Raw genomic sequence first — 20,595 nt, forward strand, 5'->3', positions numbered from 1 at the left:
TTTTTTCCATTTTGTGTGTTATGTTAGCAACTAACTTGCACTGACAGATTTCATAAAGGTAATTGTGACTGTCATGCTAGGTAACTAATAGGAAATAATTCATTTCTTTCCCCTAAAATTTTCTCCTTTTCTCTCCTGAAGCTATTGACTTATAGCAGGTATGGATCCCATAGTATCTCATCAAATTGACTCTTCCTTATGTGCTGTCAGCTATCACATATTGGCAAATTATTCAGCCACTGGGGGTCATGCCTGAGGTTCATCTTGCAGCAATCCAATATACTCCTGCATATATTTTCAAGCAGAGGCTTCAGAAATTGGGAACTAAAGATCCTGAGTAATGTTTTCACTCATTATCCCAGGGAGATTGAGGCTAATTGTCATTTCTCAGTTAAGATTGGGGACCTCATATAATGGTCAAGTTCAAACCAGGAACATCCCTGGCCTGTTTAGCTCAGTAAATAGTGTAAAATATGAATAATTATAATCAACTGATGAATTTTGGGATTTTGTTTTTATTTGTAACAAGGAAGCAACAAGAACAAAAATGTTGGTGCCATAGGTAGGGTGCACAGTTTTAAGCTCAAGGGAAAGTAAAATTCAAAAGTCAAAGTCAAATTTATTGTCATATGCACAAGTACATGTATGCACAGGTGAAATGAAACACTTACTTGCAGCTGTATCACAGGCACATAGCATCATATAAGCAGCATTCACAAGAAGAACGAATTATACACATTTTTTACAAGAAAGGACATAATTAGAACAAAAAAAACAAAGTCTATTTTAGTGCAAAGTGATCAAAATTGCAAAATTGTTGCTAAACTGTAGTAATTCAGATTGTACTGGTTGGTTCAAGAACCGAACGGTTGAAGGGAAGTAGCTGTTCTTGAACCTGGTGGTGTGGGACTTGAGGCTTCTGTACCTCCTACCCAATGGTAGCTGCGAGAAGAAGGCATGGCCTGGATGGTGGGGATTGATGATGGATGTTGCCTTCTTGAGCCAGCAATCCTGTAGATACTACCGATGGTGGGGAGGGATGTGCTGAGTCCACTGTATTGGGCTGAGTCCACTACTTTCTGCAGCTTCTTATGTTCCTGTGCATTCAAATTGCCGTACCAGACCATAATGCAACCAGTTAGGGTATTTTCAACAGTACATCTGCAGAAGTTTGTTAGAATGTTCGATGACAAACCAAATCTCCTTAACCTCCTAAAGAAAAGAAAAGATGCTGGCAGGTCATGATTCCATCTATGTGCTAGGCCTAGCACAGATCATCCAATATGTTAATGCCCAGGAATTTAAAATTGCTGACTCTCTCCACTGCCAATTCCCCAATGTAGACTGGTGCATGTTTGCCCTCCTTCCCTGAAGTCGATAATTGGCTCTTTAGTTCTACTGCTGTTGCGAGAGACGTTGTTGTTGCAGCACTACTCGACTACGTGTCCCATTTCGCTCCTGTACACTGATTCATCACCATCTGTGGTTCGTCCAACAACAGTGGTGTCATTGGTCAATTTATATATGGCTTTGGAACTGTGCTTAGCCACATAGTATAGAGAGTAGAGCAGGGGGCCAAGCACAGAGCCTTGAGGTGCACCCATGTTGATGATCAGCGAGGAGGAGCTGTTGTTACCATTCCTCACTGACTGAGGTCTGCCAATGAGGAAGTCAAGTATTCAGTTGCAGAGGGAGGTAAAGAGACCAAGGTCTTGAAGCTTGATGAGGAGATTAGATGGGATGATTGTGCTAGGAATTTTTTTTGGGTGATATTTTCTCAGTTTAAAGAGCACTGCCTTTTAAGTGCTTAATTCCCTAAGTGACAGCTACATGCAAAAGTAAGCATTCGGAAGGGATAATGTCACTCATTATAGATTCTGGGACCTACAGTTTCCCATCTGGCCTTTAGAGGTGAAACTATTTTTTTCAAAAACAAGGTGCATTTTGTTTCATTCATCAATATGAAAGTATTTTGTGAAAAATTCACTTTTCAAACACAGCTCAACTAAATAGTGTGTGAGTGACTTTGTCCAGATCTAGGGATTTACTTCAGGTTTTGTGGAAAAGATGGTCAACATAAAAGTATAGAAGTACAATGCATAAGGCAAATGATCTGAAGGCACTAATAAATATGATATTATGGAAATGTGGGATAATGAGGGGTAGGGCTACAGAAGAGCTAAAAAGGGGAATTAAAAAAAGCAAGGGGCTCATAACATTTGTAATATTGAGGACAGTTGTTAGAAGGATCATCAATATGCTTTGTGACTAGGTCTAGACATCAAAAAAAGGGTCAATCACACTGTTGGCAGTGTATAAGAGATCACCAAGCAGTCTGAGAGAAACTAATAGGCAATTTTCAGGCAAATTACTGACATATGTAAAAAGACCAGAATGGTATTAGATGGGAATTTTTGTTATGCAATTTTTAACTGGGATGCAGTTAGTGTGAAGGGTACAGAGCGCACAGAATTCCAAAACTGCATTCAGGACAATTTGTTTAGCTAGTACGAGGGATAGGAGACAATTTCAAATGTAGTCTTAGGGAATGTGAAAAAGTAGATGGGATAAGCATTATGAAAGAGGAAGTATTAAAGGTTTAGCATCTTTGCAAGTAGAAGAACTTTGGACTGTACATCCATGGATCTCTCGAAGTAACAGTTCGGGTGAATGTTTTCTTTTCTTAGCCAAGGCACAAAATACATTACCGCTAGAACTAGATACAATGCTTGTTGAGCCATAGCTTGAGTATTGCATGCAATTCTGAGATGTGATTTCACTGGAAAGGGTGCAGAGAAAATTAGCAAATATGTTACTAGGACTGGAAAATTTTGGGTACGAGAGAAGATTTGTTAGGTTGGGGATTATTTTCTTTGGAACAAAGGGATGCTGAGGGGAAAATTAATTGATGTGTATGAAATTATGAGGGGACCTTGATATATTAAATAGGAAGGATCCATTTCCCTTAGCTGAGGGAATAGGGGATAGAGAATCCAGGTAATTGGTGGAAGGATTAGAGATTAGAGGAGAAATGAAAATTTTTCTCTCAATCATAGAAGTCTGGAACTCATTGCCTGAAAGGATAGTAAAGGTAGAAACTCTTGACGTATTTAAGAAGTGCTTGCATATGTATATGAAGAACAGTGATCTGCAGGATAAAAGGACACAAAAAGTTGTACTTATTTGAGTCTGGTAATTTCTTTTTCAACTCAACTTCTTCATTCTCCCCTAAACCTACCTCCACCTACCATCACCAATTGACCAAGTAATGACAGCTGCCAGAGCCTTAGGCATTCTGGGAAAAATATTGTTGTTTGATGCATTTCCTGACCTTAAACACGTTACACTGCATATGTAAGCATGCACAGTGTCAAACAGAATTTGAGACAAAATCCAAAGGGAACAAACCACCATGAATCAGACTTTCAGCCCAAGTTGTGACATTGCCTGAACCTTTACTTCCTCCTCAGCCCAACCCGTCTTCTGACCCCCATCACACTACTCCTCCAGTTCCATTCATTCCCACACTGTCTCCCAACCCTGGCACAAACTCCCATAACTTATCCTGGTCTCAGAATTTGAGAATTTCAGTGTCTGTCCCTTTAAAATTCAACTCCTTTGCTTAACAGAGACCCAAGCCAAAAGCTTTGCCAAGGTTATCAAGGGATCATGCCGAGTGAAACTGCCTCAGTGCCATGTTAATACTGGTGGACATTCTGAATACTTCTTCAAATATTAACTTCAGCACATCAAATTGTGCCAGCATTCTTTCAGTTGCCAGTTTGTGCACTAAACCATGCCATGATATTCTCCTTCTATAGCTTAAAGCTCTGAACAAATTATAGTGCTTCAGTTGCTCAAGATCAATTAATTCAGCATAGACTAGATATTCTCTCCATGACAAAATGCAATGCCACTTTTACCCACACTCCTCATTAATACATTAGCTTATGCCCAGAGATTGACCAATTTCAACAAATGATTGAATAGTTGGGCTGTAAATAGTTAATGGTTCAGAACAATGAAATCAATGAGAGAGAATGAATTATTGAAAAATTCTTCTGAGGTATTGCAGAATATGATTAAATCTACACTCAGTGATTTTAATATGCCTGTATACTATCTTTTCTGTGGATATTACAGATAGTACAGTGAGTTCCTCAAACTTAATTCAGGTTTGATGTCTGTAGCTCATGCCAATGGAACTACCAGACCTGTCTTCAGTTATAGAACCAAACACAAAGATTTAAATAGGATTATTTAATCATCGGTGCAGAGACAATTTGGCATTAAATTTTTTTTCAGGCAGAAAGAGGGCTTTGAATGCCCCGATCCTAGCATTCATTTAGACAGTGAAGTGCTTTACAGGTCAGTACCCGGGTGACTGCGAACAAATAACATGAAGAGAGATGTGAGGAGAGGACAGGATTATTTCATCGAAATTAGGAACTTGTACCTGATATATCTCAAATGAAGCCAAAACAAAATTTCAGTTTTGAAGCAGCCAGCAAAAGCTTTGATACTGTCTGACAGGTCCTAACACCTTAGATCTTTTCCATTAGCAGTGTCCTCAGCTCCTTTGTTATGAAGTTCCAATGGGACAGTGACATCATGCTGCACTATATGATAACATTTGATTTCCACTGACCTCCTCATTATAAGCACAAGGACCAAAATCAGTCATCTTTTCCGGTTACTTTGATCCAATTACTTTGGTATTCTGTTGTGGTATTTGATCTGCAAGCCTTAAACATATGGGCATTGAACCTATACATGGAGTACGAGTCATTCCATTGCTGGTTTGTATCTCCTCTCATCTTGTGCCCTTTCAAAGGATAGTTTAGTGGGTTTAAATTAATTGTAGTGTTAGCTGATCTCTTCCAGGCATCAATAAGGGTGTCCTGGCAAAGAACAGGGAAATCACCTCAGTATCCTGCCAATATAGTGACCTTCGCAGGAAATTGTATTAGTTTGGATGTTAGAGGAGGATAGGATCAAGATTGACAATAATGACTCCAAGGATGAACACCTGCCAGTACTAGGTAGGCTCACACATAAAGAGCAACTACAAGAAGAAAGGTTTTCCTACTCATGGGCTTTGAGCATCTTTATGAATCAATGGAGACACAAGATGAAGGGTCTCAGCCCAAAACATCGACTGTTCATTTCCCTCCATTGATGCTGCCTGACCTGCTGAGTTTCTTCAGCAATTTGTGTTTGTTGCTTTATGAATTGATGCCGTGTTACAGAGGGTAACAGCATTAGCACTCCAATGTGCTTCTTTGAAACATGAACGAAAACTGAAGAAAAAAACTTCAAAATCAGAAGTCTCTTTTTAAGTTATTGTTTCTAGAAAAGGAGAATCCTGCTGGGAGTTCCCTTCTTACACAGAGATCCTCTGAAAACTGGGAGAATTCATTGTTTCAATTCCATTCCTACAAATTCATGGAATAAGAGAAAATCTGTCAAAATGAAGACTTATTTTATACACCTAATATACTAATAGCATAGCAAAGAATTAAAAATACACTTGTTAATAAACAAAACAAGCATCTCTCCATTCTTTAATTTAACGTTAAATTATGCAAAAGGCATGAGCTACCATTTCTCCTTGACAGACGCCATTACATGAGAAGTGCATTTCAGGAACAACAGCAGGCATGCCGAAAAACAAGGAGCAATCGAGAGAAGCTACAACAAAGGGTAAATGCATGATTATAGACAAAAACTAAGAAATCCGACAACCAAAAGATCAAATCAAAACTCCTCAAAGCATCTACCTCTCATTGTGAATGGTGGTTAACAATTAAAAAGCTAACGAGAAGAGGGTCATTCACAATCATGTTCAGCCAGACATGCCCAATGACTGATCCATCTTGGCTTCTTCCTAAGTCTTTCCTCAGCACTAAAGTCAATTTTCAAGCCCCTTCTCCCCAACTCTCAGTGGGGACCATTCTCTCCGTGTCTTCCAGGCTCACTCATCCCTTCCCACCATCCTTCCTGTTCCCTGGTATTTCTCCTGAAACAGTAGGAGATTTAACACCGCTCCCTTCACCCCCTCCCTCACTACCACCCTAAACAGCCCTTTCAGGTGAGGCAGAGCTTCACCTGCACTTCTTCCAACCTGGTCTACTGTATTTGATGTTCATGAGGCACCAAGGATAAACGAGGTGACCATTTTGCAGATCACCTGTGCTCTGTCCACAACAGCCATCTTGAGCATCCTGTTCCATGTCATTTCAACTCTCCTTCACGCTCCCACAGTGATCTCGGTCTCAGTCTTTTCCATTGCTATGGTCAGTCCAAATACAAGTTGGAAGAACATCTCATATTCCTTTTAGGTGGGTTACAACCCCATGGAATGAACACTGAATTTTCCAATTTCAAGTAACTCACATCCATGGCATGCTTCTCCCAGACACACTTACCAATCCACCTAGACAAACAATTCTGCAGATGCTGGAATATAGAGCAATACACAACAAGTGCTGGAGGAACTCAGCAGGTCAGGCAGCATCCATGGAGGCAAATAAACAGTCGACGTTTCGGGTCCACCCACCTAGGTTTCTTCTCCCTCTCTTCACTGCTCCAATCTCGTCACCCCTCTTCCTCCCCCACCTGGTTCCATCAGCTCCCCTCAGTTAGTTCTGCCTATCACCTACCAGCCTCTATCCCACCCCCTACCACTGGAGCTGCTATATACTGGCAATCTTTCCTCTTCCCTCTGTCCTGATCCAAGGTCTCAACCCAAAACCTTGACATGCATCTTTTGCCTCCATAGATGCTGTTTGACCCACTGAGTTCTTCCAGTGTTCTGCTTCTCTGTTCCACTTTTTGGCCAATCCGATACACTTCAAATGATATAAAAGGAACAGCCAAGAGCACTGGATACAGCAAAGGTTATAGAACCAGACAACATCCCAGCTGTAGTACTTAAGACTGCATTTTAGAGCTAGCAGTGCCTCTAACCAAGCTGTTCCTATATGGTTACTAGGTTGGCATCTACTCAATGAGATGGAAAGTTGCCCAGAAAAAGTTGTGTTCCTGAAAAAAAGCGTAAATTACAATCTAGTCAATGAACGTGTTCTCAATCATCAACAAATTAATAGAATGTGTTGTTGACAGTGCTATTATGCGGCACTTGGTCTCCATTATCCTATTCACCAGTGCAGTTAGGATTCCATCAGGACCACTTCTCATCTGACCTCATCACAGCCTTGATACGAGTCAGTCGTGTGATGGAATATTACTCTGTTTGACTGGATGAAACTTTGCAGAGAGGTGATTGTGATGCTGGGAACTACATTTTCAGGGGTACTTGCATTTCAGAATGATAAGCATGAAGGAGAAGGTGGTAAGAGTGCTCTGTTAATAAACAATGTTATTAGTGCAGTGGTGATAAACGATATTGGCTCAGAAGCTCAAGGTGTGAAATCAGGAAGAAATAGTAAGAGTAAAAAGACATTGGCAGGATTACTAGATAGGTTCCCTAATAGTAGCTATACTGTAGGACAGGGTATAAATGAAGAAATGTTGATATGTAAACCTAGAAAAGAGGACTTGTAAGAAAGGTACTGTAATAATTATGGGCAATTTTAATTATCATATAGATCAGCAAAGGTGACCTTAAGGAATAGTTCATAGGCTGCATTTAGGATGCTTTCCTGGACCAATGCATTGAGGAAATAACCAGGGAACAGGTTATATTAGATCTGATATTCTGTAATGAAAAATAATTAATGATCTCATAGTAAAGAATTCCCTATGAAAAAGTAATCATACCATAGCAGAATTTCAAATTTGGTTTTACAGTAAGAAATTTGGATCTGAAACTAGTATTCTAAACTTAAATAAAGGTAATTACAATGCTGTGAGGACAGTTGTCTGTAGTGAACTCGAAAAATAGATTAAAGTGGAAGATGGTAGATTAGCAGCTGCAAATATTTAAGGAAATATTTCATAAATCTCAGGAAAGGTATATTTTAGAGAGAAAGAAAGTTGCTGCAAAAAAGGATGCACCACCTGTGGCAGACTAAGGTAGTTAACAATGGTATCAAATTGGCAAATGTTGTGAATCTTAGAAGTTGGTTAGAGGATTGCAAATTTTGAAAATAACAAAGGATGACTAAATGTTACAAAGGGGAGAAGATAGAGGACAAGACCAAATTAGCAAATGTAAAAAACAATAAAAACTTCAATAAGTATACAAAAAGGAAAGGAATAGCTTCAGGAAACAGATTGGTGTAGGGAATTCATGGGAAATAAAGATATGGCAGACATTCTAAACAACAATTTCGATCTGTCTTTATGGCAGAAGACACAGAAAACATTCCAATAATAATAGATAATCAAGAGCCTATGGAAGGGAGGAATTTAAAACAACCTCCAGGAAAAAAGTACAAGGAAAACTGGTGCATCTAAAGGCTGACAAGCCCTGACCTGCATCCTAGGATCTCAATGGAAGTGGCTGTGAAGATCGTGGATGCTTTGTTTATAATCAACCAAAATTCCCAAGACTCTGAATAGGTCCCAGAGGATTGGAAAAAACAAAAATATAATGCCGCTATTTAAGAAAGGCAGAAGATAGAAGGCAAGAAACAAAAGACCATTTAGCCTAATATCCGACATTGCGAAAATGCTGGAATCCATTATTAAGGAAGTAATAGCAGAATATTTAGAAAACCATAAGACAAGCAGACAGAGTCAATATGGTTTTATGAAAGGGAAACCATGTTTGACAACCTTTCTACAGTTCCTTGAGTATGTAACAAAGAGGGTGGATAAAGGGGATCAGGTAGATGCAGTGTATTTGGTTTTTCAGAAACCATTTGATAAGATACCACATAAAAATATTACAAGATAAAAACAGGCAGGTTAATGTACTGGCATTGATAGGGAGTTGCTAACTAGTAGAAAACAGACTCAGGAACAGTTGCTCATTTTCAGATTGGCAGTCAGGAGCTAGTGAAGCGTCATAGGCGCTGGTCCTTGGACTTCAACTATTTAAAATCTATATTAATGACTAGGATGAAGGGACTAAATGTACAAATAAATATAGGTTAGGCAGTTCTGAGAGGCTTACAAAGAGATAAATAGGTTAAGTGACTGGGGAAATATTCACTGATAGAGTATGATGTGGGAACTTATGAAGTTATCCAATTTGGAAGGAAGAATGAAATAGCATGAAATAGATGGAGTGAAACTGTTAAATTTTGTGGTACTAAAGGATCTGTGGATCCTTGCAATGAATAAAAACCAGATGTAGGCACAGCAAATAGTTAGAAAGACTAATGAAATGTTCATCTTTGTTGCAAAGAGTATGGAGCATAAACGTCAGGGAGTTCTGATACAACTTTACATGGTTATCCCGTACCTGGAGTACTGCAGATAGTTTTGATTTCCATACTTAAGGAATGATATACCCCCACAGGAGGCAGGTCAGAGAAGGTTCACTTGGTTGACACCCGTCATGAAGGAGTTAACATATGGGAGGTTGAGCAAGTTAGGCTTATACTGATTGGAGTTTAGAAGAATGGGAGAAGATCTTATTGAAACACGAGATTGAGGAGGTTTGGCAGCATGGATGCTGGGATGATTTTTCTCTTGGTGGGAGCATCTAGGACTAGAGTGAGTAGTTTTAGAATTAGATGTCATTCATTTAAGGCAGAGCTGAAGAGAAATTTCTACTCTGAGGTTCATGACTCTTTGGAATTCTTAACTCCAGTGAACTGTGTCATTGAATAAATTCAAAGACAGTGATTGACAGACATTTGAACTAAAAGGGAATAAATGGATATGGGCTGAGAGTGAAAAAGTGGCACTGAGGCCAAGATTGGATCAGCTATGATCTTAATGAATGATGAAGCATACTTAAGGGAATGATTAACCTATTGCTGTTTCTTATATTATTTTTTTAATTACTTCCAAATTCAAAAAGGTCAACAAGATCCAGGACATAGCACTTGATTCTTACCCAATCAACTGCCCTGAACATTCATCCTCTTCACTAATGAAGTGTGCAGTGTATACCATCTGCAAAGTACTTTATAGTTACTCACCTGAACTTCTCTGACATCACTACCCAAACCCACAACCTCAACTGCTGAGAAATACTTGGGTTTCAGGCACATGAACACCAATATGCTTACTACATGTTCCCTTCAAAGTAGCATGGAAATACATTGCCATTCTGCAGTGTAGGGTCAAAACTCCCTCCTTAAGAGCATTGAGAATTTCTTCAGTAACAGTTCAAGAAGTTAGTCATCTATCATCTTCACAAGGACAAATGGGGATATGCATCGAATACTGCCCTTGTAAGAGATAATCAACTACCAAAAATGAATAAATAATAAAAAGACAAATATTGGGCACTGTTTTTCTTTAGAATTTTACATTTGAGGGCTGATCATAGAGCTCTGGGCAGGCTATTTGGCCCACAATGTTGTGTCGATCTTGATGCTGATTTATATTAAATGCCCACTTTCTGTTAATCATCCATATCCCTTAATTCTGTTCATATTCATGTGTCTATCCAAAAGCCTCAAACTCCACCAAACTTCCTGCTTCAGCTACTACCCCTGGTAACCCATTCCAAGTACCTACCACTAAAAAAACTTATGCCTCGTGTAGTCTTTAAACTAGCCCCCCCCCCCCCCCCCCCAACCTTAAAAGCATGTCCTCTGGCATTCGATATTTCTACCTTGGGGAACAGATTTTGACTGCCTACCCTATCTATGCCTCTCAATTTAAAACTCCTCTATCAGGTCTCCCCTCAGCATCTGACACTCGAAGGAGAACAACCCAAGTTTGTCCAACCTTTCCTTATAGCTCATACCCTCGAATCTAGGCAATATCCTCTTCTACATCCTCTCCACATCCATCCTGGAATGGGGAAGCCAGAACTGCACACAATCCTCCAAGTGCGCCCTCACTAAAGTTTTATATAGCTGCAGCATGACTTCCTTACTCTTATATTCAACACCCCTACCAATGAAGGCAAGCATGCCATATGCCACCTTTACCACCTCATCCACTTGTGTAGCCAGTGAACTATGGACAGGGACCCCAAAATCCCTCTGTACCTCAATGCTATTAAGGGGCCTACCATTAACTGTATACTTTCTCCTTTCATTTGACCTCCCAAATGCAACACCTGATGCTTGCCCAGATTAAACTCCATCTGCCACTTCTCTGCCCACATCTGTAACTGATCTATATCCCACTCTATTCATTGGTAGTCCTTTACATTGTCCACAACCCCACTAATCTAGGTGTCATCCACAAACTTGCTAATCCATCCATCTATATTTTCATCCAGATCATTGAAATATATCAGAGGTCCCAGCGCTGATCCTTGCGGAACACCACTGGTCATGGACCTCCAGCCAGAATAACCCAACCTTCCACCCTGACTGTCTAAGGGAAAGCCAGTGCTGAATCCAAACTTGCAATATACCCTGGATCCCATGCATCTTTATTTTCTGAATCAACCTACCTTGAGGGACCTCAAATGTCTTACCAAAGTCCATGTAGATGATATCCACTGCCTTACCCTCATCAAGCACTTTTGTCTCCTCCTCACCCCAGCACAAAGCCATGCTGACTGTCCTTAAGCAGGCCATGTCTTTCCAAATATGCACAAATCCTATCCCTCAGTATCCTCTCTAACAGCTTTCTTACCACTGACATGAGGCTCACTGTCCTATGATTACCTGGATTATCCCTATTTCCCTTCTTGAACAAAGGCACAACATTTGCTACTCTCTAGTCCTCTGGGACCTCAGTTGTTGCCAGTGAGGACACAAAGATCTTTGTCAAAGCCCCAGCAATCTTCTCACTTGCTTCTTTCAATAGCTGTAAGGCCCTAGGCACTTATCCATCTTGATGCTTTTCAGAAGACCCAACACTACCTCTGCCTTAATCTCAAAATGTCCCAGCACATTAGCATGCCCCACTTTGTTTTCACTACCCTCCGATTCCTTCTCCTCAGTAAATACCAACGCAAAGTATTCATTTAGTACCTCAACCACTTGCTCTGACTCCAAGCACAAATTCCCTCCTTTGTCCTTGAGTGGACCTACCCTCTTTCTTAATACAATTATAAAATGCCTTGGGATTATCCTTGACCCTGCTCACCAAGGATACTTAAGGGCCTCCCTAATCACCTGATTGAGCACTTCCCTGCTATCTCTATATTCAACATGGGCCCAGTCTGATTTTAGCTTCCTAAACCTCATGCATGCTTTATTTTTCTTTGACTAAATTTAGGGCCTCTTGGGTCATCCAAGGTTCCCTTGCCATCCTTGTCCTTACTCCTTACCAGAACATGCTGATCCTGAACTCTGATCAGCTGGTCTTTCAACAACTCCCACATGTTAGATGTGGACTTGTTTGACAGCAGCTGCTCCCAATCAATGCCCCTTAACTCCTGTATTATCCCATCATAATTTGCCCTCCCCCCAATTTAGTACCTTCCTGCAAGATCCAATTTTATCCTTACTCATAACTATCTTAAAACATAATAAGTTGTGGTCACTATTTCCAAAATGTTCACCCATTAACAGGTCTATCATCTGGCCTGGCTCATTTCCCAAAACTAGGTCCACCCAGTATGTTTTCTTCTCTAGTTGGACTCTCCACATACTGTTTCAAGAGTCCCTCTTAGGTGTATTAAAGAAATCATGCCCAATCTAATCTTCTTGTATTAAGGAAGTTCCAGTCAATACTGGGGAAGTTAAAGTCCCCCACTATGATAACCCTGTTGTGTCTGTACCTTTCCATAATCTGTCTAAATATCTGTTCCTCCACTTCTCACTGGCTATTGGGAAGCCTATGGTATAATCCGATCAAGCACCTATTTCTGAGCTCCACCCAAATGGCTTCTGTGGATAAGCTTTCCGGTATGTCTTGAGTACTGCTGTGATATTCTCCCTTATGAGTAGTGCAACCCCTCCACCTCTTTTAACCTCCTCTCTATCACGTATATAAAACAAAAATCAGGAACGTTGAGCAGCCAGTCCTGTCCTTCACACATCCAGGTCTCTAATGGCAACAACATAGTCATTTCATGTACTAATCCAGGCTCTAAGTTCATTCTCTTTACCTATAATACTCCTAACATTGAAATAAATACATTTTAACCCATCAGACCCACCACATTTATTAGCCTGTCCCTTGCTGGCCTTCCTTTCAATCTTACTTGTCATACCATCTTTCTTGCACTCAATCTGTTGCCCTGCTGCTGTGGTTCCCATCCCCCACCTAAATCCGCCCAATTGGCACTAGCAAACCTCCCGGCGAGGATATTGGTTCCCCTCCAGTACAGATGCAAACCATCTTGTTTGTACAGGTCTCACCTGCCCTGGAAGAGAGCCCAATGATCCATAAATCTGAATCCCTCCTTCCTGCACCAGCTGTTTAGCCACATATTGAACTGCACTATATATTTACTTCTCACCTCACCAGCACATTGCACAGGTCTTAATCCTGAGATTACAACCCTGGAAGTCCTGTTATAACCTTCTACCACATCCCTAAAATCACTGTGCAGGACCTCATCCCTGCTCCTGCCTATGTCATCAGTACCTAGTTGGACCACAACCTTTGGCTGCTCACCCTCCCCTCTCAGAATGTCCTGTACCAACTGCAAGATATCCTTGATCCGGGCACCAGGGAGGCAACACACCATCCTGGAGTCTCAATTGCAGCCACAGAGGCACCTGTCTGCACCCCTTACTATCAAGTCCACTATCACTATTGCTCTGCCTTCCCTTCTTTGCCTCAGAGCCAGGCACAGTGCCACTGGCCTGGCTACTGGTGCTGGCTTCTAAAAGGTCACCCCCCCCCCCCCCACCTCCCAACAGTATCCAAAGGGGTATATCTGTTAGTCTGTTAGTCTGTTAGTCTGGGGAAACCTGCTCTGTCTGCTTACTCCCCTTACTTCCCCTGGTGGTCACCCACCAGGGAAGCTATCTGTAGCCTGCACTAAAACTCTCATCTATGATATCCTCAGAATCCCAGATGATCCAGAGTACCTCCGACTACAGTTCCTTGACCCAGTCTGTCAGGAGCTGCAGCTGTGAGGTTCCCTGACTTCCCAAGTCTTGCAGGAGGAGCATTCCACTGCCCTGACTGCCATTTTATCTACACTGCCAAAGGTCACAGAAAAACAAGCCCAAAGTCCAAAGCCCAAAGCCCTCCACTCTCACAATGGCCACTCCAAAATGGCTGCTCTGCTTGACCTTACCTACTTAAAAAGGGAGAATTCAATGTTCATACCGTTAGGCTGAAAGGTTCCAAAATGGAAAATGAGGTGCTGTTCCTCTAGTTTGTGCTTGGAATTCTCCTGGCAGTGGAGGAGGCCGAGGACTGAAACATCTGTGATAGTGTGGGAGGGGGAGTTGAAGCGATTGGCAATGGGGAGATGCAGATTGTGGTTATGGACAGAAGGCAGGTGTTCTGCGAAACAGTCACCTAGCGTGTATTTGGTCTCACCAATGTAGAGGAGGCCACACTTGGAGCACCGAATGCAGTAGATATATTAAGGGAGGTGCAAGTGAATCTCTGTCTCACCTGAAAGGACTGTTTGGGTCCCTGGATGGAGGTGATGGAGATTGTGTAGGGGCAGGTGTTGCACCTATGGCGGGGGCAGTGGCAAGTTCCCGGGGTGGGAGTGGGCTGGGTCGGGGGTTAGGAGTGAACTAGGGAGTCACAGAGAGAGCGGTCCCTGTGAAAGACAGAAAGGGGTGGGGAGGGGAAGATATGCTTTGTAGTGGGGTCCCGTTGGAGATGGTGGAAGCAGCGGAGAATGATGTGTTGGATACGTAGGCTGGTAGGATGAAATATGAGGACAAAGGGGACCCTATCCCTGTTGGGTCTGGGAGGGGTGGAGGTTAGAGCAGAGATGCGGGAAATGGTAAAAATATGGGTGCGAGTTGTCTCGACTAAAGTCAAGGGGGAAGCCACGGTTAGCAAATAGAGGAAAAGCAAATTGTGCGGAGGATGCGGAGAGTCTGCAGAGAGATATAGATAGGTTAAGTGAATGGGCAAGGGTCTGGCAGATGAAGTACAACATTGGTAAATGTGAGGTCATCGACTTTGGAAGGAAAAATAGAAGATCGGATTATTATGGTGAAAGGTTGCAGCATGTTGTTGTGCAGAGGGACTTGGGAGTTCTTGTGCATGAATTGCAAAAGGTTGGTTTGCAGATGTAACAGGTTATCAAGAAAACAAATGGAATGTTGGCCTTCATTGCTGGAGGTACTGAATTTAAGAGCAGGGATGTTATGCTGCAACTGTACAGGGTACTGGTGATGATGCACCCGGAGTACTGCGTGCAGTTCTGGTCTCCTTACTTCCTTACTTGAGGAAAGATATACTGGTTTTGAAGGTGGTGCAGAAGGTTCACCAGGTTGATCCTGGAGATGAGTGGGTTAGCCTATGAGGAGAGATTGAGTCACCTGGGACTATACATGCTGGAATTCAGAAGAATGAGAGGGGATCTTATAGAAACATATGAAATTATGAAAGGGATAGATAAGATAGAGGCAGGAAAATTGTTTCCACTGGTAGGTGAGACCAGAACCAGGGGATATAGGCTCAAGATATGGGGAAATAGATTTGGGAAGGAGGTGAGGAGAAATTGCTTTTCCCAGAGGAGTGAATCTGTGGAATTCTCTGCCCAGGGAAGCAGTAGAGGCAACCTCATTAAATATATTTAAGACACAGTTGGATAGATTTTTGCATAGTAGGGGAATTAAGGGTTATGGGGAAAAGGCAGGTCGGTGGATCTGAGTCCACGGCCATGATCTTATTGAATGGCAGAGCAGGCTCGACAGGCCAGATGGACTACTCCTGCTCTTATTTCTTTTGTTCTTATTAGGCAGTTTGTGCCCAGACTTCAACCACCCCCAGGTGAAAAAAAAATACTTCCTCAGATTAAGAAAAGTTTCTTAATGCTATCCGGAGGCCATGCTTCAAGACACCATCCTTAGCACCCTGACATTTTCACTTCTTTCTAGGTGTAATTTTCACGTTATGTACAACTATAACACTGGGTGTTGTTAGGCCATAATGCACAGTGACTACATTCACTTTCCTCTGAACCCAATGGAAAGGAAATTGAGATTGGGTGTATAATGGAAGAATAAACCAGAACCAGTTTTTACCTGCAGCAAAAGTAAAAAGTAACCCTTTGGTACTTTAAGACTCTTCTTAAACCTATCTCCTTGCTCAAGTTTACTTTCCATCCCTCCTGGTATCTTCCACTGTTGTGAAGTGCAACAGAGTATATTTCTGCAGTAAAGGTTATGCATAAAGAAAGGTTGTCACTATAGTTCTTTGTATTCTTTTTCTCTGCACTGATACTGCTGACTTGATAATCTTTTATAGTTTTTTTTATTTTGGAAGCCAATGGCAAAAAGAGTTGAGGGAGACATATCATGGACTACCAATATGCTATCACTGTTTTTACGTAATTATATAAAGACCATACCTACCCTGGATATTTTGATTTCTATGAATGGTAATGTACAGTGTAAGCTTGAGCATTCTTGTCAACTTAGATCTTGTAATTGCAGTCTCAAGTTTCCTGTTAAACTGAGATTTATTTAGTTCCTTTACAAAGAAAATACTTAAAAATGGCACTACTCAATCAGTAAAATTTCCATCCATATCTGTGCTGTCGAATCACTCTGGGACATCACTGCTGTCCATTCTTTCTGTGTTCTTTTGACCCTAGATATTGGTATTGGTGTTGGTATTGGTTTATTATTGTCACTTGTACCGAGGTGCAGCGAAAAACTTGTCTTACAAACCGATCATACAGGTCAATTCATTACACAGTGCAGTTACATTGAGTTACTACAGAGCGCATTGATGTAGTACAGGTAAAAACAATAACAGTACGGAGTAAGGTGTCACAGCTACAAAGAAAGTGCAGTGCAATAAGGTGTGAGGTCACAACAAGGTAGATCGTGAGGTCATAGACCATCTCATTGTATAAGGGAACTGTTCAATAGTGGGGTATCACAGTGGGGTAGAAGCTGTCCTTAAGTCTGGTGGTACTTGCCTTCAGGCTCCTGTATCTTCTACCCAATGGAAGAGGAGAGAAGAGAGAATGTCCCAGTGGGTGGGGTCTTTGATTATGCTGGCTGCTTCACCAAGACAGCGAGAGGTATAGACAGAGTCCAAGGAGGGGAGGCTGGTATCTGTAATGCGCTGGGCTGTGTCCACAACTCTCTGCAGCTTCTTGCGGTCCTGGGCAGAGCAGTTGCCGTACCAAGCCGTGATACATCCAGATAGGATGCTTTCTATGGTGCATCTGTAAAAGTTGGTGAGAGTCAAAGGGGACAAACCAAATTTCTTTAGCCTGCTGAGGAAGTAGAGGCACTGGTGAGCTTTCTTGGCCATGGCATCTACGTGATTTGACCAGGACAGGCTGTTGGTGATGTTCACTCCCAGGAACTTGAAGCTGTCAACCCTCTCAACCTCAGCACCATTGATGTAGACAGGTGCATGTACACCGCCCCCTTTCCTGAAGTCAATTACCTTAATCTTAGAAGTGCCTCAAGCTGTCCCGTTACTACTCAATTTAAATTCCTTTTGGCTACCTGTCTGCAGTCCTTATGTGAAATTCAAATGACAACTCACAATTACTTTTGCACTGTAAATCTCAGCCTCTGTTCAATTGATTCTGTTTTCCTGGTGCTACATTTGCACCCCTTTCACATTCTTGAATCTTGTGAACCATCACTCATACTGCTTCATTTCCACCAAATTTTGGTCTGGCTTATCTTTGGATTTACAGTACTGTACAGAAAGGCTGCTTTAACAAACTCACACTTTGTCTCAGTTTGGTAAAATTTCCTCAGGTAGTCACAAAACTAAATATCTTTACTGCAGTTAAAAGAATCATGTGCACACGTATTTAATATGTTTTGTATATCAATTACAACACTTTTTAAACCCTTAACTAACTTAGCTAAGCTCCCCGTCATGTCTTACAATTATGATTTTACAAATATAAATAAAAGATTAAGAAGGGCTTGTTTGATACTTCACAGCAATTAGCATTGATCAATGTACTTCCACAATCTTTGGATTAGCTATTCATCTATGATTTGTTACTGTAAGAAACTTTCATTCTTGGTAGCTGTTCAAATGTGTATTTGTGCTATTGATCAATCATCAAATTGACTTTTATGATCAAAGGCTGGATGGGTCTTCCTGTGTCATTGTATCCCAGCTCAATGGGATTCCTGTGGATCTCTGGGAGGTATTGAAGATCTCAGTGTTGCATCCACAGCATGGATATTCATCCAGGACTACTATTAGGAGTCAGGCAAACGGCCCTCATATTTCGCTATTTTTGTAACTGAGGCGTGAATTTCAGTTAAGAATTCTGGAAAAGTGATGCAAGCTGTTAAATTGTCTTGAACAAGGCTATTATTTTTAATAAATGTATTTGCCATTCACATTTCAGCAGTAGCTTTTCACCTGTATCTGAGACCAAGAAAATCATCAGAATGGTGTAGTCATATCCAGTATTATCAAACACAGTGACATGATTTTCTTTATGAGTCATGAGGAATGTTACAGAGCTACATATAATGCGTAAAATCATGCATTAGGTTGCAGGGAATAAGGGCATGTTTTATTATGCTAAGTGTGTGCTTACTATCTGAGAAAAGCTGAAAATACAACAATTATTTTGTCATTTTTTTTATTTGTTACCAGCTTTATCACTGAAAATACATGTTTTGCATATTAACACACAACTTTTCATTTTGTAATTTCACAATCAAATACGATTTGTTTTTCACTGAATTTATTAATTTCAAAGCCACAATTGCAACTCATCTACCTGCCTTCAATAGTTCACCATCTGTTAACATCATTTTGAATCTTATTAGGAGTATAAACTCAATCCCTTCAACTGGGGGTTGAACTTATAATGTTGAAATGTAACAAAAGAACTATCAAGTGAGCCAGGTGGCATTGCTCTCCAGTGAATAGCTCTCTTATCATATTCAGATAAAGTTGACTCCATAACTCCATTATACATATCTACAGAAGGAAATGAAAATTTAAATTAAAAAACCCTAAAGCCATTGCATGATTTACGTCATTAATCCCCTGTTCAATTCTTTGGATCAAGTTGAAAGAAAATTAAATAAAAATGTTGCCCCAGATTTAATGCAATCACCCAATAGGGAATTATTATTTCTAATTTTCCTGGAGGGGTAACGGCAATTGGCGAATAACAAGTTGCTCCCAATGACTTGCTCACTTGCCAGTGAGCAACTCAGGCTTGTCAGTCAGGAAGATGCTTGATCTGATTCCCACGTCCACACAGTTAGCTAATTTTGAGCCAGGTAGTAATAGGACATTACAATTGACCTCTTCACCCCAAGAAGAATAATCACAGGACTCCTACTCCAGTAGGTGGATGCCAGAGACCGTTCTCCCAATATGTGAACAAGTACTGAGGACAGAATGATACCGATGGAAATTCAGCATTAAATGAGACCTGAATGTGAAAAGTAGCCACTTGGATGAGGTGCAATGTAAATAGAGTCATGCACCATGAAATTAAAATGTGTGTATAAGGGAGCACAAATGAGGAAAAAATATAATTGAAGAAAGTTGGTGTGAGAATTCAATGAAAAGCAAGCAGCTAGGAAAACATATAGTCAGACATAAAAATTTAAATACAAATAACAGCAAATGATTGAGAAAGAACGGAATAACTTCTTTTGAACAATGTGATGCAAATGGATGTCTTAATTGACTTTAGTTATGTGTGCAGCTTCATTTTTGTGTAACCATGGAGCATTGTATTGTAATAGAACAAAACAATAAAATAGTTCATTGTGAATTGCAGAGCTGTTTCCTCAAGCAAAATGATATCAGTTTGATTTGTCAGATTAGACGTGTGCAATTATAATACATATTCAAAAATACTCTGGCAGTTTCAGCTCAATTAACCATTTTATATCTATGCAAAGCAAAATCATTTAATAAAATAAGTTGAAAAGTTAAGCAACAGGACATGCAGCCAACTAATTGTTGTTCTGATCATTGAGGGATGTTGAGTCCAACCTTTACTAAAGATTATCTAACCTGTGAAACAAATAATTGAAAATGTATCTTAAGCTGCCTGTATGAAAAAGAATTGAAAGGTGAGGGCCACTGGTGGTAGGGTCACTATGTCCTCTGAAGCCACTTTGGAATATCGAAAAAAATAAGTCAACTCACCCACTATGCAGGAACATATCTACTGTGCTAGCTATAACCACATTAGATATAGAAATAAGTGATCTAAAAATCCTCTGTTCCAAAACACTACTGGGTTTTAGATCTTAGGTCCTGGTCTTGTGCTGATATATCTGGAATCTTTGTCCACCCTTCCCATGATGTTGACACAACTTGTGCTAGTGCCAAAGGTAGGGACTTTGAATATCGGAGTTTCTACACCAATGATCTTACTGGAAATCCAGAACATGTTCCTGACATGCTGTCAGAGCCATTGGGAGAAAGGTAGAACATTCCAGTCTTCAGGTAAAAAGCTGCCTTGTACATGTCTTGTGCATGGAT

Source organism: Pristis pectinata, chromosome 10, assembly GCF_009764475.1.
Source record: "Pristis pectinata isolate sPriPec2 chromosome 10, sPriPec2.1.pri, whole genome shotgun sequence".
NCBI lineage: Eukaryota > Metazoa > Chordata > Chondrichthyes > Rhinopristiformes > Pristidae > Pristis > Pristis pectinata.